At 43.5% G+C, this 26,081-nt stretch overlaps 1 protein-coding gene and 2 long non-coding RNA genes across 3 annotated transcripts in view; 2 read left to right on the top strand and 1 right to left on the bottom strand.

The window, feature by feature from the left end:
• The window catches only part of FOXN3 (forkhead box N3), a 407,081-nt gene extending 397,181 nt beyond the window's left edge, over positions 1–9,900 (bottom strand). Inside the window, exon 1 of the mRNA XM_082383725.1 lies at positions 9,764–9,900. The gene's annotated coding sequence lies outside the window, so the exon portion shown is untranslated. The remainder of the gene's footprint in view (positions 1–9,763) is intronic.
• The window catches only part of LOC309624946, a 436,224-nt gene that overhangs the window by 219,832 nt on the left and 190,311 nt on the right, over positions 1–26,081 (top strand). The gene's annotated exons all lie outside the window — the stretch shown is intronic.
• Positions 10,023–25,028, top strand: LOC309624962. Its single transcript, XR_014242270.1, has 2 exons — positions 10,023–10,094; positions 19,559–25,028. It is a non-coding gene; the product is annotated as an uncharacterized lncRNA (long non-coding RNA).

Raw genomic sequence — 26,081 nt, 5'->3', positions numbered from 1 at the left:
AAATAAAATAGAATGGAAAAGATCAGAGTACATCAAGTATAAAAAGGATAATAATACCTTGTAAAATTTCTATTTCAGCTATACAGGTTATTTTGTAAAAACTTTTGTATCACCTGTCCATATATGCTTACTGGAATCTCATGAAAATGTATCTGTATTTTACTTTGAATCTTTGGAAGCCACTGGACTAGACTATGTGTTATAAGAGCCACAGACTTCATCTGCTAATACAGAACAAGCAACACCGTGGCAAGAGACCCAGCCTCTGACAGCCAAGGCCACCGTAACTAAGGAAACAGAGTTGCTAGTCCTCTGTAAGAAATAAGAGTACACGAGACACCCCTTCCCCACACTCTGACGTCACAGGCAAAGAAAGGGAACAACAGGAAGGAAGGGATATTGTTTTCCTAGGAAGACTGAGAATTATCTTAAGGGGCTATTTGGATTATCAGATCAAACTAAGTTTTTAAATGGATGGCATCAAAAGTTATTATTCTTTTTCCTGATAACCAATGGGTGTTTGCTGGGAGGAAGGTTTGCTGCAGACAAAATAGACAAATTGCATTTTTCTGCACCTCACGGTTGCAGAGTGGGTGAAACTGGTGACCCTACAATGTGTGAAGCGGGGAAGAAGAAGGTTGTTGTCAGGGAACAATATGAACAAAGTCAGGGAAGCTGGAAGGAATAAGGCAAGTTCAGGGATGAATGAACCCTGACCAGATCTGGGGGCATTTCCTGAGCACTAATGGGGACGGCCAGATTATAGAGGGTCTTGAAAGTTAGGCAGAGGAGGACAGACTCGGTAAGGAGGGTGAGGAGAGCAACAGGGAGCCCGCATAGGTTCTTAGTAGATGAAGGACATAACACAACAATAACAATGTAAAAATAAAAATAGCTCCAATAATTTAAGTTGTAACTATGCGTCAGGCTGTCTGTCAAGGGTTTATCATTAGCTTTCACAAGCATCCTTTCAGGATTTCCACATTAATGAGTCTTATTTCACATTACTGAGCCTGAGGTTAAGGTCACACAGCTCTATGTAGGTTTGAAAGCAAGAAGTCTAACTTCAAAGCCCATAACTTCCAGAGTGGTTTAGGGACAGAAGTCTTCAGGAGGACAGAGGAAGGAAAGGGGCCAGGAGGGACAGAGCACCTCGGAGGTTCCCAGCAGTATTCTCGGAGTGAGGCACTAGAACTCAAGATGAGGAGATGACCAGGAGGTGGATTTCAAAGAAAGCAGCAAGGAGCCCTGGTGATAAATGAAATATCTGGCACATAAAGCAAGTGGCTGTCCAAGTTTCCCAACCTGGGAAACAAGGATAATGGTTGTAACAGAGAAAAACCAAACCAAAACAAAACATACACAACAAAATAAGTGCCCTTATAGAAAATTTCTGCCTGAATGCTTAAACTCAGAGCTTATGTCCTTCTCTTGTTCCCATTTCTCAGACCGAAAAACCACTTTTCTCAGGATCTTCATTTTGAAGTTCAGAGGACCACTAAAAATGACTCTTGTAAAGCGTTCTCAGTTCCAAGACCGTGGAAGGAGCTGAGAAGTGGAGAGCATCGTAGAGGCTGACGGTGCCCGGCCCACGTCCCCTTCAGGCCTCACTACTCAGCGCCACCAGTCCGAGCCTCACCTCGACCAGAGGCATCAAGTCCCTCCCTGAGAACCTTGTCTGGCCGAAGCTCGCGCACCAACCTCAAGTGCTGGGAATCAGCGTCTCCTGAGAATCATCAACCAGTGCCTGGAAGCGCCATGCTGGACACCAGCTCTCAGAGCGCCTAGGTTCCCCTCGCAGTGTAACCGGGGATGGGGGGGGGGGAAGGGGGCGGGGGGGGGGGGATAGATGAGTCTCCCACTCGCGCCCCCTATTGTTGTCTTCCTGGGATCATCTCCCAAGTAAACTACCCACCCTGGAATCCTCCTTGCACGGTCCACTTATACCTGGAGAGAGGAACTCGGGGAGGGCGTCACTTCAATCTGTCGACATCAGCTTAGAATATAAACTTCAATAGGGCCAAATTTGGGGATACATACAGTTTAAGAAGCCAGTCAGAGTTAGCTGGTTTAAGAAGCCAGCTGGTTGGCTGTGCCAGTGATTTCTTCCCCTTTAGTTCCCTATCACAGGGCACAGTTGCTTATATGCCGTAGGCACGCAATAACTGTTCATTGAATGAATGGGTGGATGATTCGTTCCCCCAAATTGGTGCATATATATCTTGAACACGTCCCTAGATCAATTCTTTAAAATGATTTCACATGTGAGATCTGTGAAAGTACACGTGTGAAATATGAATTAGTTCAAGTGCTGATCATTTACCTGAAGTCTTCCAGAGAATCAGAAAGTGCCAGGCACCTGCATCACTGAAAATGTCCACATCGGTTCCATTGCTAGTTCCAACCGGTCACATACATACCAGGCATAGTGGGGTGCCCAGGTGAAGATTTAACTTGTCATTTTCCCCTTTGCCAGAAAGAGAGCAGAGCTCCTTGCTTAGATGAGAAAGTCAGACTAACCCAGTTTTACTTGGTCTATATAAACCCAAGTGGAGTTTGTTTGATTTACAGGTAAGGGGATCTCAAGAAAGAGATACCCAACAGCCTCCTAATCTGACAACTTAAGCCACTTGTTTTTTATTCCGAAAAAAATAAAGGAGATATCATTGAATTTGCATCTCTGAGTTTGTTGAGCAGTTCATATGAATTATAAAGAGAACATTGTCTAGGAAATCTGTTTTCTGGATGCCACCAACAGAAATTCTAAGTGTAATATTTGGGTAATTAAAGAAAATCATATCCCTGTGGTAAGAGCCTTTTGTTTACCAACTAGGTGAATGTGCTAAGGGATGCATGAAGGGAAATTCAAAAGATGAAGGTGGCGACTTCCCTGGTGGCGCAGTGGTTAAGAATCCGCCTGCCAATGCAGGGGACACAGGTTCGATCCCTGCTCTGGGAAGATCCCACATGCCACGGAGCAACTAAGCCTGTGCGCCACAACTACTGAGCCTGGGTGCCTCGAGCCCGTGCTCTGCAACAAGAGAAGCCACCACAATGAGAAAGTCCACGCACTGCAACAAAGAGTAGCCCCCGCTCGCCGCAATTAGAGAAAGCCCGCACACAGCAACGAAGACCCAATGCAGCCAAAAATTAATTTTAAAAAATTCATTCAAAGAAAGAAAAGATGAAGATAAATTAAGGAAGGTAAGCTCTGACCAGGGAACTAAAAGTTTCCTCCCATCACTAATGGTCAAACATGGGAATACAGAATGTCAAGAAGCAAAACCCTACTTCTTGCCAAAATCACAATATTTTTCCCACCCCTTGCAATTTTTCCCAGGAGGAGACTCCATTTCAAGCATAGACGGGGGAGTTATCAACCCTGGAATAGAAACAGAGGAGCAGTTGTAAGGTAGCCAGTGGGACGGAAAACGACTGGAACTTGGAGTCAGGGGGCCTGAGGGTGAGAACTAGTTGTACCAAAGAGCGTGTGGCCTGGAAACATAGTTACCTCAGTTTCTTCATCTGTGAAGGGACATTACTGCATATTATCATTATTTATTATTAGCAGTAGTAATGTTATATTAATACTAGATTATTATAATAATTAATAGGGGCAGCACCTGATAAACGAAAACCCCTTATCAGTTTGATGTGATTTTTCTATATTACCCAATATTGCCAAACTTACCATGAGCAACTTATTTCTTTTCCGAGAGACCATTCTAAATGCTAAATCCAATTCCACGACACAATATGACTGTCTTAATTTAGAGACATTATTAACTAGTCATTAAATGGTAACTGTTTCCATTTTACAGGCTGCAAAAATGTTAAGTTTGCCGAATTACAACATTTCAGACTTTAAAGAGAAATCTGAGGTTATCTAAAATCTAACCTTGTATAATATTCCAAAATCACCTCTTCCAGCAGGACTTGCTACTGTCTGAATCTTAAGAAAGCGACATCTGCAAAGGTAGCGGAGACACTCTGTGTAATATTTGGAGTCCTCCATTAACAACTTCAGCAAGGTCCTGGTAACTGGACAGCATCCTTGAGTTCCAAAGCAAAGTCCCCAAGAACATCGGAGTATAAATGCTCACTCAAGGAGAGTCACTGGTCTATTATGATGAATACGCCTTGGGACAGCTCCGTTGGTTTTCTATGGCTGTACACACTCATTCTTCTTTGAAATTCAGGTGGGAGGAGGAATAAGATCGCTTTAAACAGCCTGAACATGAAAAGCTTTATTCAACCCAATTCAACAAACAAAAGTTAACCACAGTCATTTTCATCCACTACCACGGCCAACTATTTTGTGCTTATACTAGTTTTATCTATCTAGAGGAAATATTTTCTTTAAAAAAAGAAAAAGTGCCGGCACAAATTGTTGGAAGATCTGTGGCTTCCCAGAATATTGATTATTTTAATCGCCATCTCTGACCCACACAGGTACTAGACACATGGCAAGCACAGTGGAAGTAATAGGAGCATGCAGACAGGGGGCTGTCCTTTCTACTTCTATAAACTCCCCAACTGTGCAGCCTCCAAGAAACAATGCAAGGAGGTTTGCTGTGACCCTAAGAAGCACAATGCTAATGATACCGTTTGCGTGAAGTCTCTGCTGCTTGCTCCTTTTTTCTGTAACCGAGCATATGTGAATCAAGGGGTTGTGAAAATTAGGAGTGGAAGTGAAGGGGATCCCTCTGTCCGCCACCCCTAGAAATCTTAATATTTATGGCCTCTGGGATGTAAAAAAGGGGAACTGAACTCAATCCCAATACTGCCATTTCAGTAAATCTCAGAATAGAAGAGATAATCTGAATATGTTTGATGATATTCAAATATCATCCATGTGTTATCATTTTACTCAACACTCAAAACACTACCGCGTCTGCCAAGCAGATTATATAGCTTGGCAAACTTTCATTTCATGAATGACACTTAATATGAAATAATTTTCACTGACAGATAGAGTAACAGTGATATAACAGATCCTGAGGTGGTACTAGAATAAATCCACACATTCCAGGACAATGATAACCGACTAATCTCAAACACCTCCACATGATGTTCCTGTAACTTATGAGGAAAGGGGGCCCTTTAAAAACATCCTTTCCTGGGGATATACATATATGTATAGCTGATTCACTTTGTTATAAAGCAGAAACTAACACACCACTGTAAAGCAATTATACTCCAATAAAGATGTAAAAAAAAAAGTCCTTTACCCTTCCCTTATTACAGATGGAACCAGGGCTCTTTCATACTTATAGCCAGTCCAACCTAGCGCTATATACAGAATGGCTTATTAGAGCCCATTGTCTGCCATTCCTTTTTCCTCCTCTGAGCGCAAGTGTCCTCTTAAATTGTCAAGGCAAAAGTTCTCTCTTCAGCTCAGAAGTTCCAGGACTCTGCAAGCAATTCCCTCGGGGTCTTCCTTAGAGAATATTTGGGGCACTTTAAAAGCAGTGGTTTTCAAACAGTTCACAGGTCCTAGGGTGTGCCCCAGGCACAGCCCAGGAGAAAAGAGCAGATTCTGGGTTCCTGGCTCTCGGTTCCCCCAGAGCAGCTCTGTTTTTATTCCACTCATATATTAGGGTCCTGCATAAGACTCCATTTGGTGCTAAATATAAAACCAAAATGATGTCTTCAAAAATGTGTGAAAACCATCACAACAAATGGTGCCCTCTCTTAGGCTCTCTTAACCCCCTCCCCAGGCTGTTCCCTTCAAACGGAGGTTTCTGTACCTATTTTCCTTTAAAGAACCTCACCCTGTTTCCTCTTCCAAAATTTGAAACATACATGAATTGAAACTATTAAATATATTTATTTATAGTATTCAAAAAGTAATCCAGAGTTTTGCACAATAAATGTTTTCAAGGTTATGATTCGTTTTTCTCATACGGATTCCAGCCTGGCTTTAGCTATAGCCCCTCCCCAAATTCCAACTCTCCCCCACTCCATCAGCAAAGGAGGCATACACCTGACATTTAATCTTTATGGATTTTACTGTTACAAGCCAAGAGAAGAATGAAGCTGCCTCTTTCCCTTTACCTCTCCACAAAACTGGCATTTGGTTGGTATTCTGGGCTAATTATTAGAAATCTGGCATCATCATCAAAAAACACCAACTTCAGTCAATGTCTATATATCTGACAACTGAAAATGAATTGGAATTTTATTGAACATCTTGTTAATGTGTGTTGGTCAAATAAGTTGTATATAGCAGTATAATGACCAATGTTTCTAATCTCAGAGTCAAAAATAAATGAACAGAAAAGCCAAAGATTTGGAGTAATTTAATTGTACTCCTCAAAAGTCCATTTAAAAATGAACTGTTCTGAGCAAACTATTTGACAGACAATGGAGCATGAAGGCAGATTCTAGAAACTAACAAATCCCATTCATTTCCTTCAGTTTGTAAAAACAAGCAACTGACATGTTTCCTGCCAATGAACATAGTTGAAAGATAAGAAAGCTCCCTACAGGAAATCCTTTGCTAAAAGAGAACAGTTGTGCCACTAAGCTTAACCTTTTTCACCAAATCTCAATCAGTTAAATATTTGACAAGACGGGATCATGAAGTACATGCTAAATCACCCCAATGATGCTATATTGCTTCTAACGTCTGTATTTCCTATGGCATAGATGCAGGATATTAAATAAATATTACAGTATAGTTAGGATTCTTTCCACCTCCTCTCCCCTGCCACCATGCAATTAGTTGATGAAAACAAGGGAAATTTTCTGCTTTTTAAAAAGACCAAAGTGTTAGTTAAGTGAGATGTAAAATTGACCATTTTCAGTTAAGATTAAGCAATACCATGCTATAAATCATCACGATTGTAAGAAGGATATTTCTAAATGAATATCAAGCACTTCAAATTTAAAGACTACCATTGACAAGATTAGAAAAATGCACCGGTTTTATATTTACAAGCTTCAATGTTGATCCTCAAATTCAAAATTTAGCCTCCTCAGTTATTTTTCGCTTAGCAAAGTGAAAGGGGGAGATCTCCAAACTTTTCTTTCTTTACTCTCCTCACTAAAACCACTACCAAGATATTGAAAATATTTGCAACCTTGAGTTGGGGAACCTCTCAATTATCCTAAAAACTAAAGCACTCTTCTCCATCCACAGAAGAAGAGGAAACTTTTCTAAGTTAACCAAAATAATAATAATTGCAGTTTTGAAAGAGCCCTTATTTCTGTTTAGGATTATCCTTTCCCTGCTTTGCTACTAAGAACACCCTTCCTTATACTTCCCAAAGCACCAGACAGAGTCTTCATCTATCCTGTACAGGCAGCCTTAGAGCAAAGCTCCAAAATGCCACAGTTCTTCAAATTCAATTGCAACAGTTCAAGTTAGAAGCCTCTTGCAAACAGAAACTCTTCATTATACCGTCCCCAAATGACTCTTCAGCCACAGGTAACAGCCTAGTCTTTACAGCTCCACAAAGAGTGTTGTTTAACAGTAGACATACAAATCAGTTCGCTTCCACAATTAAGTGATCAAATATATTCTTCTTAGCCTTCCCTGGCGCAACTCCGAGGTAGCAAAATGCAAAGTAAGCACGCGTGCTCATCCTTGCTTTAAGCCCTTTTCCTCACATCTTTTCAGTAAAAATACAGTTATGAAATCCAGGAGACTGCATTTTTGGTTGTTGTTGTAAAATGACCTTGATTTGACAGGCACGGTCTCAGGTTTCAACAGATGCTGTGGGAAAGCTTACAGAAGGCAACATGTTCTCCAGGCATCTGTGATGACATGCAGGTTTTGTTTTTTTGTTTTTTAAATGGTGGTTATGGTAGTGTACGTGTGTTGGAGGGGGTAACTCGTCTCAGTTTCCATGACAACCATGTCTCTACTCATCGGTTGTTAGATACCATCCACTTCCTGTGTCTAAATTTTTAAGCCAATCAGAAAAGTGTTTATACATTTAACAACTTCTGGGACGGTGCTTCTTTAATTGGGGTGTTTTAAGGCTCAAATGGAGTTGTCCACCGGCCTTATATTTTTCCTCTTATGTAGAACATTTCACAATATTTACCAACTCATTCTTTTAAGGTGAAGAATGCCCTTTTTTTTTTTTAACTTGAAATGCATTCTCCTCAAACCAGATGCCACAATTTCTTATAACAGTGTGCAAGCTGATTTTGATTGTTGGCTCTTCGTGGCCTTTTTCTTTCACTGTTACAGACTTAAATTTAGTGCATGATACATGCTAATAAGGCACAAGACACTTACATTATCAAAGTAAAGATACAGTTAAGCACCGTCTGCTGACAGTGATATTTAACTCTTCAGATCAAAAAAAAAAAAAAAAAAACAGGAAAAATTATTCTAAGTTGAACAACTTTGCATTCTGTAACTCCCAAGGAGAAACCATTGAGAACGTATTGTAAAGTGATATGTCTATAAAAGCTGATGTCTGCAAAGAAATTTGTCACCAGAATGGCCTACTTTCTTTGGATAGAAGCAACAACAAAAAATTAAACACAAAGGTATCTCAAGCAAACTGCACCCAAATTAAAAATCAACCTTGCAGAAATCTGGGCACGAGAAGGCTACTCTGAAATTACAGCATGATTTTCAAAGAAGGTTTTGGGTGACTGTTTCCCTAAGTCTTCATTGAACTGACCAATCAGTGTGAGAGCAGAGTGGGCTGGAGTCATTTGTGCAGTCTTCCGAGCTCTCCGAGCTGCTCTCCCCTCTCTAAGGCAGCGCTGGCGATCAATGAAAAACAGGGAACAAAAGGAATATAACAGGATGTCTCCTTAGCTAAGGAAAATGATTCCCTTTTTCCTCAATGAGCCAGCCGCACCCTGCCCACAACAGCTCCACATGGGAGCTCCCAGCAGACCAGACCTTTCGGCTGAAGCACATTTTACATGTGCAAATCATGTGTCCCAACTGCTGGCAAATGTGTCACCTTAAGCATATCCTGTGACAGAGGGCTCCCCGAGCCCAACCAATTGAAACTAATAAATTAAATAAATTAATAATCCCACCATTAAAAGCTGCCAAGAAAGACTGTGTTTCCCTTTCCCAAATGTCAAATCCGAGAGTATAAACAAAGCATGAAAAATAGTCTCTTCAGCCTCCCCAGCCAGTAATCATGGTTTTCTCCTCAAAACCAGGTTTCTCCAAAAAGAGAAATATTCTGACTGCCCTCAAAGGAAACTCTCATCTGTATATGTCATATTAGGATAACCAGTTACAGTATTCAAAAAGAGGTTTAAACTGCCCACAGATTTGACACTGTTTATAATTGATAGCAAAACACTTGCGACAGCAATGCTGTAAACTCTGCCCGAGCCAAACTCCACATTTAACACGTTAGTTCCTTGAAAATAAAAGTAATGCCTGGGGAGCCCACAAAAGTAAAGACCTAGTAAGTAATTAACAGAATTACATCAATTATTTCATAATTTTTAAAAATTACCCATTTGTCTGCTATTTAAAAAAAAATTTTTTTAAACTACTATCCACAAATGCCTGAGAAACTTTTTTTTTTTTTAATGAACTTACTTTTGAGACAAAACTAATGAAAATATGCAACTTGCCAGCCCTGGATCTCTCCCATTCGGACTGCATGCTATAAATCAATCTGAAACCAGGTGGAAATACGGGGGCGGACACCTTAAAAAATCAAAGGGTGCCCCAAAATGCAGCAGCCTGAACTGTGAGGGCTTCTCGTGACAATGCTGAACCAGAGCAGAAGGTCAGGAGGCAGGAAATGAGCCCCATTTTCGTTACCTTCGATCGCCTGCCCCCCCTGCTGCTTCTCGCGGCCGCATTGGGGGGCTGCGGCGGCGCTGGACTCGCGGGTGGCCCCGCCGCCGGGTCGCGCCGTCTCCCGGCAGAGCTGCAGCCGATCGCGGCCGGAACCCCGGCTCCAGCCCCGGCGCCCGCCCGGGGTCGGCGGCGCGGCTCCCACCCGGGCCCGGAGCCCTGCTGGGTCCTAGTGCGCGCCGCGCGCCCGCCGGCGGCCAGGTCTGCAGCCCGCACTTACGGCAGGCGGCTCGCGAGCACCGTGGTTCCCCGGGAAAACCGAAAACCCCGTCGTTCCCTTTCAAAATCAGACACGGTAGGTGCGGATGAGCTGGAGCTTAATGTCAAATCCCGGCCTAAGATGTTAAAAGAAAAACATTGGCGACAACTGAACTCATTGAAGGCGGATATTAACATCTGTAGCCCCAGTGTAAAGCGTAGGGCAGTAACTGGTTTCCGTAGGTTCGCCCGGTGCACTTGTGATATTGTACATTCACAGACGGTAAGAGAGAGTGCGGGATCAGTAATGATAGGTTTCGAAGATGTAACGGCGCCCCCGCGAAAAAAAAGGTTGAAAATTGTGTGTTTAAAACGATGTTTTAAACAGTTTTCCAATGATTTTTTTTTCCTAACACGTCCTTCTGCATTTTGCTTTCTCTTACTTTATCATATGCTATTTTAAATAACAAAGGCCCATATGGCAAAACACGTAGTCATTTGATTTTCAAAAGACCTCAAAAATTGCATCAGAATATGCACTCATGTATCTCCTAAGAAATCAACGAGCAAGAATTAATGGTGGCATATGGTGTGCTTCATGGAGAAAACTGAATTACAAGTTAAAACAAAGGCAAAAATTCACAAATTCAGTAAACTGAAAGTAAATTATGACCCTAGATATATACACAAATCAGCTTATGTACAATTAGGGGAAATGTAAGTTCTAGATTTCTCTAACTGCAGAAAGTGGGTTACATGAAGAGATTCCCCTCATTTGCCCCCAAAAGGGCTTTCAGCGCCCTCTCAGCACATTCGTTTACTACAGCCCACCTGGAAGGCAACTTTTAAACTTGCAAGTGCTCATTTAAGAGGACAATTCTATTAGCTCTTAATTCAAAATAAAAGTGCTTTAGTTTGAAAAGCCTGTTTGAAAGGCTTCAAGACTGGGAGCTTTCTTTCCGTCTTTGATATCACCAAGTTTGAAGGTCACAATTCTGTAAAACTGCTAATAACAATGGCGCTGTGGTTTGACACCAAAAGGAAAATCAAATGTGTGTTTTCTGAGTTCTATTTTCGGAGCTCAAAAAGTCCCTTTGAAAATTACTCTTGCCCTCCTCCTTCCCAATTATAGCTAAATAAATGTAATGGAAGATTTTTAGTATTAATTAAACATCAAAGGCACCTTTCCTGCTGCCTGATGTCCACGCAAAGAACCAGTTGTAGTATGTTACAGTTGTCGATCTTCAAAGCCCTCGCACAGACATCTCATGTGATCTTTACCATACTTCTGTGATAAAACAGACACTAAAATCCCCGATTTTCAAACGAGAAAGTGGAGGTCCCGAAGGGTACAGTGACTTGTCCAAAATCACACAGCTAGTCCCCAGAGCAGTTGGGATCCCCAACTCAGATTCCAAAATCTCCAACAGACTCCTGCTTTTTCAAGTGCCCACCTGGCCTCCCAACTATTTCTCTACAAATACTATGGAAAATGAGGTATCCAAAACAAAAACTCAGTTATGTTCCTGTAGTCATCATTTCTTACCTGTTTTAGAGCAGCGATTTACCAGACTGGAAATAAGAGGCTAGTTAAAAAAGTTTTAGTCTCTGCTAAATGAGAAAGCTGGCTGGTCGGACTTCTGTCCTGTGGCTGTCCGGGGCACCCTGGCAGACTGAAAACTTGAAACTCTGGGGCTAAGCAATGTCCCTGTCACCTATACACCTTTTTATTCTTTATCAGAGACTGGAAACTGACTCCACTTGACACATGGAGGAGAGAGGTTTTCTCAAGTGGAACTTGGTTTTCTATGTGCAGACCCAGCACTGAAAGTCCACAAGAAGCCTAGAACCTCAAAAGTTTCAGATACCTGGTGGCCTGTTCGTGAGATCCAGGGCATCCGTGCCCAGACCTGGTGACAATCGAGGCGTTACTTCTCAGCCCTCCTGCACCCCTGGGAAAGTCACCAGTCAGTTCTGTTTGTGGCATTCCACTTCCTCTTCTCCTCTGCCGAGAGGAAATGTAACTTCTCTGATGATGTGTCCCAAACCAGCTAAATACCGGCCAGGTGAGGGCTGGGTGACGTTTAACTGAAAAGACAGAAATATCTGATTCTTAAAAATGATTCATTCCTTTTCATGGGCAGCTCATAAGGAAGAGTCTGGGCGTGGCAGTGTCCTCAAAAGATGTGGACGACCTTCCTGGGGAACCACTTGGAAGGATTAATGCAAAACTTACGTGGTGAATTCATGTGATTCCTTTGTTGAAAACTGGTCTAATTATAATCACACCATCCACTGTGGCCTTCAAATGTTGTAAATGCTAGGCTGAAAGTCATCTTAGCACCAATAGGAGGTGATGAGAACCTGAAAAGAAGAGCTGGTGGTGAGCAATTCCTCAAAGCAAGAGTGCACCAGAAGAGGGACTGGTCAGAAGAAACCATCATTCATTCATTCATTCATTCATTCTGTACACCTCAAACTTTGAAAACCTAATGTTTTCATGTTTAATGTAAGCAAGGTACTGTTCTAGGCTCTGGGTATAAAAACTAAATAATGCATTGTACGGAGCCCTCAGACAGGCCAACAGTTGCAGAGCGGTGGTGGAAGTACTGCAGTAAAACCATGTTACAGGCACTGTGTGTTCAAACGCCAGTGGTTTCAGTCCTGGGCCAGTTTGACTTTAGAGCCATTCTCAGCCTTGCCTCTGCTCTGTTTTGCTAGGAGCTGACTCGTGCAGGCCAAGGTTTACAGAATCCTGGATCAGTTGGCTAATAGCTGGATATGGCCCATGAGAGGCATTGGAGGGAAAGAGGAGGGTGGGAGGAAAGGAGAGGCCAGAGAATTTCTTCACCTCCCTCTTGCCTGTGACAGCATCTCCAGCCATGACTGCATCTAGCTGAGGCTTCTGCCAGGTGACCCCAGCCCTTGGCTCAGGTAACACCGTCACTTCCTGTTAACTCTCCAGCTTAGTGATATTAATGGCTTTCTGCTAAAATTAGTTGCTGGGTAACTTCACCTTCCTCTGTTTGCATCTCACATCCTCCATCATCTGTGGAGCAATCCCCTGCATTCAATTCCTTCTGTGCACATCAGCAAATCCCAGTGGAAGGACAACTTACAAAATACCTGAGCAGTACCCCTCAAAAGTATCAAGGTCATTAAAAACCTGGAAATGCTGAGAAACTATTACAGTAAAGAGGAGCTTTAAGGAGACATGACAATTAAATGTATTGTGGTGTGCTGGATGGGATCCTGGGACAGAAAAAGGACATCAGGTAAAAACTAAGGAAATTTAATCAAGTATGGATTTTAGCTAGTAGTACTGTATCAATATTGGTTCATTGATTATAACAAATGTACCATACATTAACGTATAAGATGTTAGTAATAGGGGAAAGTAGGTGTGCGGTAGGTGGGAACTCTCTGTACTATCTTCTCAATTTTTCTGTAAATTTAAAACTGTTACTTTTAAAAAGTGTATTTTAAAAAAATTCTTTGTGGTAAACATTTGAAGTGGTTTTGTTTCCCTACTACAGAAACCCCACTGCCTCCCTTCCCAAGCAGGGGCTAGGTCTGATCCAGCAGGTCTAGGGCTTTTTTACAGGGAACTAAAACAGGGGGTTTCATGGTCAAGACATCAAGACATCCCAGCAAGGGATCAAGCAGCTCTGGGAAGCCAGGAAAAAACCTGAATCTGAAGCCAGAATGTGGTCTGGGCAAGGATGATGAGAGGCGGGAGATGGCTGTGAGTGAGGAAAGCAAGACAGCCAGGCTGGGTGTGGAGCCAGGGGCCAGGGTGATGGCTGAGAAGGGAGGCTGCGTGAAAGACTATGGGGTAGGGGAAGGGCTGGCCCTGGCCTCTGTGGGTGAACAGAGAGAAGAGGAAGAGGGGAGGAGGGGCATGAGAAGGAAGAGGGGAAAAGGAAGAACAATAATAATAGCAACTAAGAGTCACTGAGTCATTTTACCTGCATTTTCTCATTTCTAGTCCCTTATAAGCAGGGTACTATTTTTATTCCCATTTTACAGATGAACAAACTTGCCCCAAATTGCACAGATATTTAGAGGCAGAATAACAGCTCAAATACAAGTCTGTAGGACACCAAAAGAGGGTCAACAAGTCACCATGCTGGGCACCCTTGGTAGAAACCATGAAGTTGAGTCTTCAGGGACAAGTAGAGGTTAAGATGTGAGCAAGTGTGGGGAGAAGAAGGACTTCACGGAGGAGACATCCTAGGTGTGGGCAAGGGCATGGAGGGATGAGAAAGCCAGGCAGGTCAGAGAGCTGCATGGAGAGCAATGAGGCTAAAACAAAGGTTTCAAGCGAGGAAGTGCCTGTAGGTCCCACTGGAGATGCAGGCAAGGGCCAGTGACCACCCAGGTTTACACTTTATCTTGACTTGCACGTGGCAAACACATTTATCTCCCTTAAGCCTTTGCTCAAATGTCCCCTTCTCAACGTCTCTTGAGCCTCCCCATCCTGCTGTACTTTTTTCCTTCTTCCCTTGTACTTACCCCTTACTAATTTACTTATTATTCATTGTTTGTCTCCCTCCACCACCAACCCCCATACGAATAAAAGTTCCACAAGGCCAGGAATCTGTTTTATTCAGTGATAATTTCGAAGAACACAAAACAGTGTCCGGCCCACAGGAGGTGCTCAATGATTTTTTTTAAATGAATGAATGAATGAAGTTAGTAAATAAGAAAGTATTTGTATCAGCCAGGATACTTCAGAGAAACAGAACCAATAGGATGTGAAGATATATAGAAAGCAGTTTTTGTAAGGCATTGGCTCACATGATAATAGAGGCTAAGTCCCAAGATCTGCAGTCAGCAAGGAGAATCATTAGTGTGGTCTCGGTCTGAACAATGGCAGGCTCAAGACCCAGGAAGTGCAGATGTCTCAGTTGGAGTCTGACGGCAGGAAAGAACTGATGTCCCAGTTTAAGGCAGTCAGGCAGGAGGAGGTTCTCCTTACTCAACCCTTTTGTCCTATTCAGGCCTTCAACTGATTATATGAGGCCCACCCATGTTAGGGAGGGCAATCTGCTTTATTCAGTCTGCTGAGTCAAATATTAATCTCACCCAAAACACCACCACTGAAGTAACCAGATGTCTGACCAAATATCTAGGTACCCCATGGCCCGGTTAAGTTGATACATAAAATTCACAATCACAGTTTTGAAAGGGACTCGATCATTCTAGAACCTGTAAGGAGAATGATTTTCAAGGGAGCAAGACAAAGGCAGGGAGACTCATAAGGAGGATATTATTATACTAGCTCAGGCAAGAATTGATGCAGACCTGCAGGAAGCCATCATTGGTAGCTCCAGATGACCCTTCTGTGACCCATGGGTGATATGTGATGTCACATACCAAAGGTATCACATAGACACAATGCCAGGAGGAATCAGTCAGAAGTGCAATGTCCAGAAAAGAACAAACTGGAAGACTATGGTGGGTCCTGGTCATTGAGAAGTCCCCTTGTGGCAGGCTGGGGACAAGAGCATCTTCTGGCCTCTTTAACGGCTCAGTTGGAGTCGACATAAGTGGGGGTGGCTACTTGGCTCTCCTTTTGGGGATTTTCCACTTCACTAGATGGTCCTGGTGTTGAATGGGAGCAGGCATCTTATAGTGTGACCATCATTCTCTGACTGTACGATTAGCCCCAGACTGGGCCCTTGCCCTCATGCCAGGCTGATCAGAGTCTTCTGGAATTTTCTAACTGAAGTCAGGGGAAGTGGGCTTCCTTCTGCTCTGGTTTCCAAGCTGTAGGGTGCTGCCTGCAGCCACATCCTCAGTTTGTGGGCTCAGGAGATGGGTCACAGCCCAACTATTAACCCAAGCAGGACATAAAAACATGATGAAAGCATAAAATAAACTTTGGATTCTCCAAACAGACCTTTCCCCCCTCTATCATCATAAACGGTTTAGAAGAGGCTGTATAGATAGCCACCATTTAGATACACACAGAGATGCACAGAAATCCTCACTCAATTGGAAATTACATCATAGCGCTAACTTTCTAGATACAGGTGATATCAGGTGATATTGAAAGGCAGATTTTCCACTTCCTTCTTTGGGTGCTTTAAATTGCAGTAAAATGCCACCTGCCTTTGCCCTATGAGGTCACAAACCTTAACATCCTCCATGAAACCAATGGTGTCACCCTTCTACTAACACACTTAAGAGACAGTGCACTAGCACGTGACTCAGACTTCATTATCTTTACCCACCACTTTCTAAGGATTTAATGCCTCCCACAGGTGACGGCACTAAATCACTACCGTGAAGCCATGCTTGTCGAAAGGAATGAACAAACCTCACTTTGCTTCATTCATGTCTTTGATATTTATCACATTTCCTCCTTTATTGACCAAATCCGGTAATTTGCAGGTGGTCCTGCGTTGGCAGTAGTGATGGGCGGGTGGCATCCCCTTCTCTGTAGGACCAGTTAACAGAATTGGCTGCAATTCGTGTCCTCAGACCCATTTCCCTCAGCTCTGGCTCAGCCCTTGTGGAGTGATTTATCCCGGGGTCCGACTCCTGAGCAGAGCGCTGCCAGAAAAGGGCCGGCCTGGCTCCAGGCCAACCAGCTGGCTTCCGAGCTGAAGACTCGCGGTGTCTCCCCAGACCCGCTTTGTCTCCCTGGGCCTCGCTCTTTCAGCTGTCTCGCCTCAGGTAATCATCGACACTCTGCAGTTCCCTGGCTCTTTTTATCCCCTCATTTCAGATCACTTTACACATGTGAATTAAGCCTTGAAACACCCAGGAAAGAAAAACCAAAGGCTCCCCGGGATGTTTGCCCCCTGCTCCTCCTGGGGAGCAGGCCAGCAGGAGGGCAGCCCCCACTCACCCGGAGCAGGAAGGACCCTGTTCGTTAGAGCACACAGGGTTGGGGCGAAGAGGGTTGCGCCAACTCCACACATCACGGAAAACCCCATTCACTTTACAGTCACGTGTCAGCATCACAGAACAACCTCCCACCTCGGGGTCACCCGCCACAGTTGATCCAGATGACCTTTGGAAGGTGGGTCCCAGGGAACACTCTGATTGAGAGGCAGTATCTGTATCACGCCTGTGACGAATGCCCTTCAGTCTGTACTGCAGTGGTGACGGTCACGGTCGTGGGCTTTGGAATCAGAGAGGCCTTATTCCACACCACGGCCCTGCCACTTCCCACCTGAGCTGTCTTGCACACGTGGCTTGGAATCCTAAATCCCACTGTCCTAGTTGTAAAGAGGATATGATAGTATCCACCAACCCCCCTCCTTGGTTTCTGAGGAGGATGAAATCAGATCATGCGTGCAAGATATTGGGGGCCAAAATTTAAAACATATTTATTTTTGGCACATAAAATGGTATATTTTGAAACCATCTCTCTATCTAATGCCAGTCCCTCTGAATTAATGTAGTTCTCTAGCTGTGTTGGAACCTTTAACCTTTATCTCAAATTAGCACTGAAGTCTCTCATTGACAAGAAATGGTGCGGGAATCCAAATGAAGTCTGTAGTTTAGTTGACAGCTCATACCATATTCAGTGTCTTAGTTTTGATAAATGTATCATGGTTATTTACAATATTGACATTCCAGGAAGCTGGGTGAATGGTATACTGGAACTCTTTCTTTCTTTGCAACAAATGCTCATCTGACAACAACAATAATGTTATTAAAATGCATCAAAATCAGTAACACTCACACATAGGTCTAATACTTCACCTATCCTTTTAGTATATTATAGCAAAATATCTCCTTAGGGTTCAAAAACATGCCAAGTTTTTTTGTTACCAAAAGGAGAGGTAATTTAATGTTATCTCTAGCTGTTATCACCACCAAGAAAAATTCCTTGAGTTTCCAGTGTCTGCAAGGCACACCATTACTGTACGTTAAAACTGCAAACATTACGGTCAGGAAAAAAACGCTGCCTGCGTGGAAGTCATTTTAAGGTAGCTGTTCAGATGTAAGATATTTGGTAACTTTACCATTTAAGTCCCCAGTGCTTCCCTTATTTCACAGAAAATGGCTGACTTGCCAGTCAACCAGCTCCACGCTTTCCCTTCCAGTAGGCAGTGACTACGAAGAACAATCTTGTCAAATAACACCGTAGATTATACTGCTTGCCACCCTGAGCACAGTTTTTGAGATGTTCATCTTAAAATGCTGAGATCTTTTCTCTCTCTCACTTAAAGGAGACCAGAGGCTTTACATACTTTTATTTCCTTATTTCTTGTACCATGCACATTGTGAGATACTCATGAGGGTCAGAAGGAGGTTTGCCAAAGGTGGATGGTGAGTTTTGTTCATGGCTTTGACGTAGGTCCCATCAAAGAATGTGAATATCCTGTGGCCACATTACAACAGGTTCAGGAGAAGAGCCACTGCTTTAAAATGTGAAGACATATATGCCATCAGGCTGCCCAGCTCTCTAGGCTATTAGGAATCCGTGAAGGGTGACTCTCTCCTGCACATATATTGACAAAGCATCTCATAATTGAAAGTGCTGTTGGCACCTACTATGTGCAGGGCATTGGGCTGGGTCTGGACCCATAGAGTAGATGAAGACATGGTCCCGGTTCTCAAGTGCAAGAATGACATTTGTCACTGTTTTTAGTTGCCCAGGATGTGACCTCCTTCCTGTGCTTGGGGGAATCCCCAACCTCGGGAGTCAAAGCCACCTCCCGCTAAAGACCGGAAAGTCCCCTGGAAGTGCCAGAGACAGACTTCCCAGCCTTTCTTGCAGTTGGGAGGGGAGGGGCATGACCTAGGCTCCCCCTGCAACTGGCGATACCAAGGAGCGGGATGGTGCAGAATTCTGCAGCCATAGCGGTGGTGGCAGCCTCCGGGGCACAGTGCAGCATCTTTGGGGTCCATAGCAGGGTCACCGCCAGGCCAGGCTGCAGCCAAACTGCAGGCTTTGAACCAGCCTCCATCACCTCGTTGCTGATCCCACCTCCAGCCCACCTGAGGATTTCTGTGGGCCACCTGCCATGCTGAGCATAAATGCCCTTTCTGTTTAGACCATCCAGACTCAGCCTCTGTTGACTGATGCGAGGGCCCTGCCCCCAGTCTCCCTAGTGGATACCAGTTGAGCCAACCAGCCATTGTTTTTCAAGCCGCAGCACTGGGTTTGCACTGATCTCTCACTCTGTCACCAGACTCCTTATAATAACACACACTTAGGTACGGGGCCATTTGTGGTCATGGAATAAGCCAGTTGTTCCCATGGGGGATTTAACTAGTTACCTTGGCTGCTGGTGCTAAGCGAATCAACCAGAAATGTAAGCAAATTTAATCTCAGATACATTTCTGTATGGATAAAATGAGGCATGTATTGTACACATGTTTCTGGTACTGTAGACAGGGTAGTCTCTCTTTTTTTTTTTAAATGACACTAAAGAATGTAAGACACTAGAGTTCTGGGCAAAAACAAAACATAAAACAAAATAAACCTTCCTAGTGACAGAGAAGACATCATTTTTGTTTTTGTTTTAAATAGAGAAGAAACAGTTTCAATATTCCATTCATCTTCCTTATTCAGTCTCTCCGTTTGTCTTGTAGACATCGCATTGTGGTGCATACTTGTAATTCATCCACTGACTCTTCTTGATGACATTGAACTTGGCAATAAGAAACTTTCAATGTGAGATTGGATCATTTTGTCTAAAAGAGCAAAGAATTGATTCCTTAAGAGATTGAGAAAATATGAACTTCCGCTGATGAAAACCAGGAATGCAAGTCTTTCACATTATTCTCCCAACAAGTTAAACATGGAAGTGGGCTCATTTCTTAACAAAACAAGAAGGCAGAGAGATCATTAAGCTTCCCACTTACACTTACTTTGAGCAACTAAGCCCAGGAACAAATGCTTGGGTGTCAGATGAGAGCAGGGTGGACTGAAGAGATGGGAGTGGAGGTCTCAGTGAAAGGCGTCTCCCCCTGCCTTTCCCGTTGAATCCCCGTGCGTTCAGTTGTCTGCAGACTTGTTACTCGAGAAGGAAGGTGATCATCCCACCACACAGCTGCAAAGAGGGGCCACGGTGTCCACCTTCCTTCCTCCCATGCCTTCCTCACCCTGACTCCCCCCGATCCCTCTACACTAATGCACTAACGAGTCCCCCACGGCTCACTCTACCTCCTGTGCTGTGTGACACTGCTGCTTCATTTTCTGGGAACTGCTGCTTTCCTGGAGCTCTACTTGCTTCTGGTTTTCCTCCTACCTTTCTGGCCAGTCCTTCCCACTTTCTCTCCCTGGCTCCTCCTCTGCCTGCTTCCTGATGCTGGTATTCTATCATGGGCTTTTTTCTCTTTTCTTTCCACTTGCGCTCTCTCTAGGTGATCACATCCACGTCTGTGCCTTAGAATGATCACCAATAATCCATAACCAGCACCCAGCTCCCTCCGGAATTCCAAATCTCTGTCTCCAATAAGCTCCTGGACCACTCGACCCTGGATATTTTGCTGTCACCTCAAATACAACATCCGTATGTCCCAATCTGAATTATTTATCCTCCTGCTCTAAACCTCTTCTTTCTATATTCCCATATTCAGCATCCAGAAACCTCAACATTATCCTTAACACCCTCTTCCCGCCTGCTCTACATTCATTCACCGAATTCTATAGATTCTGCCTCAGAAATTGTTCTTAAACTTGGCCCCTCCGCTCCGTCCCCACGGCCTCTGCCTCGGTTCAGCCCCTTCATCTCTTGACCACTGCTACTGCCCCCAGCGTACCCGGCACGGCTTCCCAGTTATCCTTGCACCAGATGAGATGTGCTGCTTGGGCAGCCAAGGGAGAAAAGCCCATCAGACCTGGGAATCCAAGCAGATGGGAGCTAGAAAAAGAACAAAGATTCCTCAGGGGGTCAGGACCCTGGAGGATTCTGAGGCTTGAATGGAAGAGACAGTTATGAAATCTCAGCAAGTCCTGCCTCTACCAGTGGCCAAGCCAATCCCTAGAGCCACTCTCAGGGTCCGTACATGGCTGCCTGCCTCCACCCACTTCCTACTTCCAGGGGAGCTGCCCATGGCCATATAATTAGTTATCCTAAAAGACCACTTTGGTTCCGTCACTTTCTGACCCCCGATCTTTGGTGACTCCCCATCAACCATGGAATGCACAACATAGAGTTTCCATCCTCCTCTGAGCACTCCAGAACCCCATCACTCTCTCACGGCTCTGTTCCCCTGTGTATCTTCGCTTTCTGAAATTAACCTTTCTCCTCTGAACTACTGACCATGATTTTTCAACTGCTGAAATTTTGCCTATGCGTTTTCTCTTCCTAGAACCCTGCCGTATAATTCCTCAAACTTGTTTGTTTCGATCACACGTGATTATTCATTTGCTCAACCAATATGTATTGAGAGCCAACGATGGGCCAGCTGGATTCCAGTGAAGAAGGCAAATCTCTGTCCTTGAGGAGTTTCTCATCCACTGGAAAGACAGACAGGCAAGGGAAAGGAGGTTATGTTACAATGTGATCACTTCTGCAATGGTGCTACCAGACGATGACCTGGGAGCGTCCTTCTGGGAATCTCTCGTATCTCATCATCACGGAGACAATCGGGTCACCTTATGGAGGAAATACAGTCTCTCTTTTGAACTCCAAGGGTGTGATTCTCAACTTCGTGGTACAAAGATTCATGTGGAGTGCTGTTTAATCACACAGTTTCCAAGGGTCCATTTCCAGAGATTCTGTTTCAGTAGGTCTGGGCTTGGGACTAAAAATAAGCATTTTTAATAAACCCCTCAGTGAACTTAATAGATGAGGCCACAGTTCACACTTGGAAAAACATTGCTAAGGGGTTTACTGTTTTCACAACTCACAAAACATACCAGATACTGCCTTGTAATCTACATGCTTACATATATGGCTTCTATAGTTTGCTAAATAATAGCTCTTGAAAAGTAGGGTCCTTGTTTTTTTTTTTTAACATCTTTATATTCTTCCACAGCGCAAGAACAGGGCAAAAGAAATTGCATACATTTTGTACCTTCATAAGTCCTTAATAATTTTAGTTAAGTCCTTTATTGTGTTTGAATTTTTATAATAACTACATATTGCTTTTAAAAATTAAAATTAAAAAAAGATTGATCTGAGTACGTATTGCTGCTGAAGGCTGAGTCATTAGTGACAAGATGGGGTGGGCAGGGGGGTCACTGCCATGTCCCTGGGGCCCAAGCCCCTCACATGGGGGCAACAAAGCCAGGGTACCTGCTGCACATGTCACTCAGGGCAGCTAACGCTGCACTAACATGGGGTTAAGTAAATGTTTCAGAAAGATGCCATTGGGCCTTGGAGGAGGGTGTTCTTCAGAGCTACATCTGATCTCCTGCAGCACAAGTGTGGCAAACCATTCTTTCAAACAAGTTTTTCAGTGGCCTTTCATGAAAATGTGGATGGAGGCCCAAGATTCCCCGGCCCAGCTGAAGGAAGTCAGCCTTCCTTTGCCTGCAGCCTCCAGCAGGCACTGCTCCTGACCATCCCTGCCTGGAACAGCTACAGGACCGCCGGACACCCTGGGGTGGGTGCACTGAGATGCTGGTCCCAACCAGTGGGTCTGACTCCGCCCTCACTCTGCTCCAGCTGGATCCTTTCCTAGATGTGAACATGACTGCCCGTGATGCCACACGTGCTGGGCCCCTGGTTGTGGCAGCCTCCATGGTTGTGTTTCTTGGGGTGCAGTCCCTGGACCACCCACATCAGAGTCATCCCAGGTAGTGAACCTGAGCCAGAGCAGGGCCTGGGAATCATCAGAAGAGAAACAGAAGAGGAAGATTAAGCTGGGATTAATATTCTCTTTACTGTTTTTTCCTACAATTCTCTTTCTGTTCTCAGGAGAGGCTTATTTACTATTCCCTGAGAGCCTCCACTTCCCCCAGCTTCCAGCTCTCCTCTCCCCACAGCTGAAACCGTGAACCCACCTATGCAGTATTAGCCCTACTCCAATCTTGAGATTCTAGAAAGTTCAAGAATCTAGAACAAGTCCAGATCTTGGGCAGGGGAGTTTTAACAATCTACTCTTGAACGAGGCATATATTATACCTCAGAACCCAGTGAGATGTGTCTTGGGCTCTAACAGGACAAGGAAGGTTGGGAGCTATCAAGACCCAGAGCAAGACTTATAACTGGACCCAGAACTGGACCAAGATGGAGCCAGCCCAGTCACAGGTGCTGGTATCACACCCACTGCAGCAGGTGCCCTACTCTGCAGTAGGGACAATTTCAGGGCAGACTCACATGCTCAGGTATGTCCCAGCAAAGCAATAGAGACCCAGAGGTATGGTCAATAGTCAGAATTAACATAGCCCACTGGTGAACAAAGGGTCCCTAGCTTTTAGGCTGAGTTTGAGGAGCTTCTCTTAGAGGACCTGTGCTAGTAGGTAATTTAGCAGAACAGGGAAGCAACACAAGAATCTAGTTATCAATTCAGGGTGGGGTATGGCAAAGAACGTACCATGGCTTTGGAGCAAAGCTAGCTTTGATAGTTGAACAAAACGAAAAGGAAGAGGGGCATATGCAGAAGGCTGAGGTCTGGAGACGGGCTTCAGAAATCATCTCTATGTTCCTCTTTATAGGATGCGGAGGAGTGAACAATACCCCATCGCAGGGCTGAAGTAGAAGGCAAAGAGGGTAAAGAAGGCAGCCCTGGACAATGTCCTGGGTCCAAAAGCCAACCACTGCCTCAAATATATAACATTTCTTTACTATAACACCGGCATCCTTCCTTATCCTCACATGCCCTGGTTCATGCTCTCTGAAAGTTGGGATTGATCATCATGTGTGCCTCTTCAGAATATCTGCTAAGCAAAATGGGATTAAAAACAAAGTTAGTACTACAAACAAGAGCCCCAAATTTATTCCTTTGGGCAATGTTTCCTTTTCATAAGCATTTAGTAGAAGTGAGAACCTTTAGAAGCACTGATTTAGTCCAACCCACTGATGTAATCTAAGGCTCTATATAATCTATTATTTTAATTTCTAGAACAAAATTCCAAGGGCAAGTCTACTGGTGTTGCCACAGAATATTAAAAAATGGAAAGCTCATCACTTCTTGGTAGTTATAAGTGTAAAATCTCATGATGTGCTTTATACATTTTTATTGGCAGGTGGTTTTATAGGCTAGACCATGTGGTGGGGTTTGCCTTTGCTAATGGCAAAATAGGAACATCAATTTATTTGGGTGGAAGTGTTCTAACATTGCTCTAAAAATCATGGATGTATGTCACCAGATAATGCCGGTCTCAACTCTTTTTGGTGGCTTACCCTTACTATCGTCAACACAGCTCATGGATTTAGGAAGATGTGCCTCCCTACCTTCCCACTTCCCAATTCAGCTCACCCTACTTTATATAAGCTCCTTATTCTCCCCACCCCTCCCCTTCTCAATGGCAAGACAGGGGTCTGGTCATTCCTTCTCCTACTGTATCTTTGAGATTATGTCAACGTGGTTTTTATTTCACGTTTCCTTTAAGATGTTTGTTTGTGCTAAAGAACCCATACAGAGATTTTTTTTTTTCCTCCCAGGGGATTAGCATTTTAGTAAGAGCTGAATAATAAAAATGGATTGTAAAAGCCTGTCAGAAATGTAGTGGTGCGTGTCTTACTTCTCATAATTGCCTTGGAATGATTAGGATTGAACTTTGTTGTTGCTGTGTTCTTGTTCCAAAGTGAAAACAGGCACTTTTTCTCTGCCAGGTCTCAAGAATGGATGTCAAGGGGGAAATGACCTGTGATGCCTTATAAAAACGTAAATTCTAATTTTCTAGATGAAAAAGAAGATGTGGAGCAACTTAAGGTGGGGCATTAAGGTGTGGACCACTAGGACTGCTTTGAATGGTTCTTAACCTTTTGTGGATCTCACTCACACTCCTTTGAGGATTTGAAGCAATTGCATACATACACAAAGATATATAAATACGGCAACAATTTCAAGGGAATTGTGGACTTTATGGCCCTCAGATGAAAAAGATCCTTGTGGGGTCATCAAAATATTCTCCCCCTTCTTTTGGTTCAATCTTAATCCAGAAGTTAGAATAAGTGGATGAAACTTAGAGTCCAATTAAGTTGCAAATATACCATGATGCTTAGCATTGTGCTAGGTACAAAGAACCCAGAAGAATGTAAAACCTCATCCTTGCCCCAGAGTCTCAAGACTTTGAGATGACTATACAAACTTACATGATGTACCTTTCAACAAGACCGTGTAGAGTTCAGTGCTAATTTGTGTGGTAGAGAGTCAATGGCTTGATCAAAGAAGATTTCATAGAGAAAGAAGGATTTCAGTTGCACTTGACAGGATCTGTAGGGCTTAGATAAACAAAAGGGAAATGTGAATGTTTTCCGTGGAGACAATATGGTTCAAGAGAGCTTTGACATCTGATACATCTGGGTTTGAATCACCACTCTGTTGATTACAGGCTCTGTAACCATGCTAAATTTATTTAATATCTCTGGATTTACATTTCTACATTTGTAAAATGGGCATTTTTGTATAATGGATGGGAATAATAAATGAGATAATTTTTTAAAACATATGGAGCAGTGCCAAGAAGGCAACAACTACATTTCTCTTGTTTGCTACCATATCACAAGTGCATAACCCACGGGCTGGCACATAGAAGGTGTTTGGATAAATATCTGCAAGAGTGTTAAATGGAAGAGTGAATGAATGAATGAATGAATGAAAAATATGTTGAGTAGTAGGCAATAACGATGAATCCAATGTGTGGCAATATATAATTTATTTTTCAAACATATTATAATAAATAAAATTATAGGATAGCTCTAACTAAAATGGATTCACATTGTGTCCTAGATTATCCAAGGACAAACTCTCCAGTGTCTGGGTTATTTAGGCCCTTTACAACTTCGTTGCCAGCTTCACAATTCTGGCTGATTTTAGTGAGTTTTTTTTTCCTTCGTCTTTGGTTTTCAGTTTTCAGCAGTTTACTATGATGTCCCTAAGTGTGATTCCTTTGTATTTATCAACTTGGGGTTCAGTGACCTTCTTGAATCTGGAGGTTGATGGTTTTCATCAGTTTTGGCAAATATTTGGCCAATACTCTTCAAATATTCTTTCT

The sequence above is a fragment of the Balaenoptera borealis genome (genome assembly GCF_965194805.1).
Source record: "Balaenoptera borealis genome assembly, chromosome: 3".
Lineage (NCBI taxonomy): Eukaryota > Metazoa > Chordata > Mammalia > Artiodactyla > Balaenopteridae > Balaenoptera > Balaenoptera borealis.
This window is presented reverse-complemented; position numbering and strand designations above follow the sequence as displayed.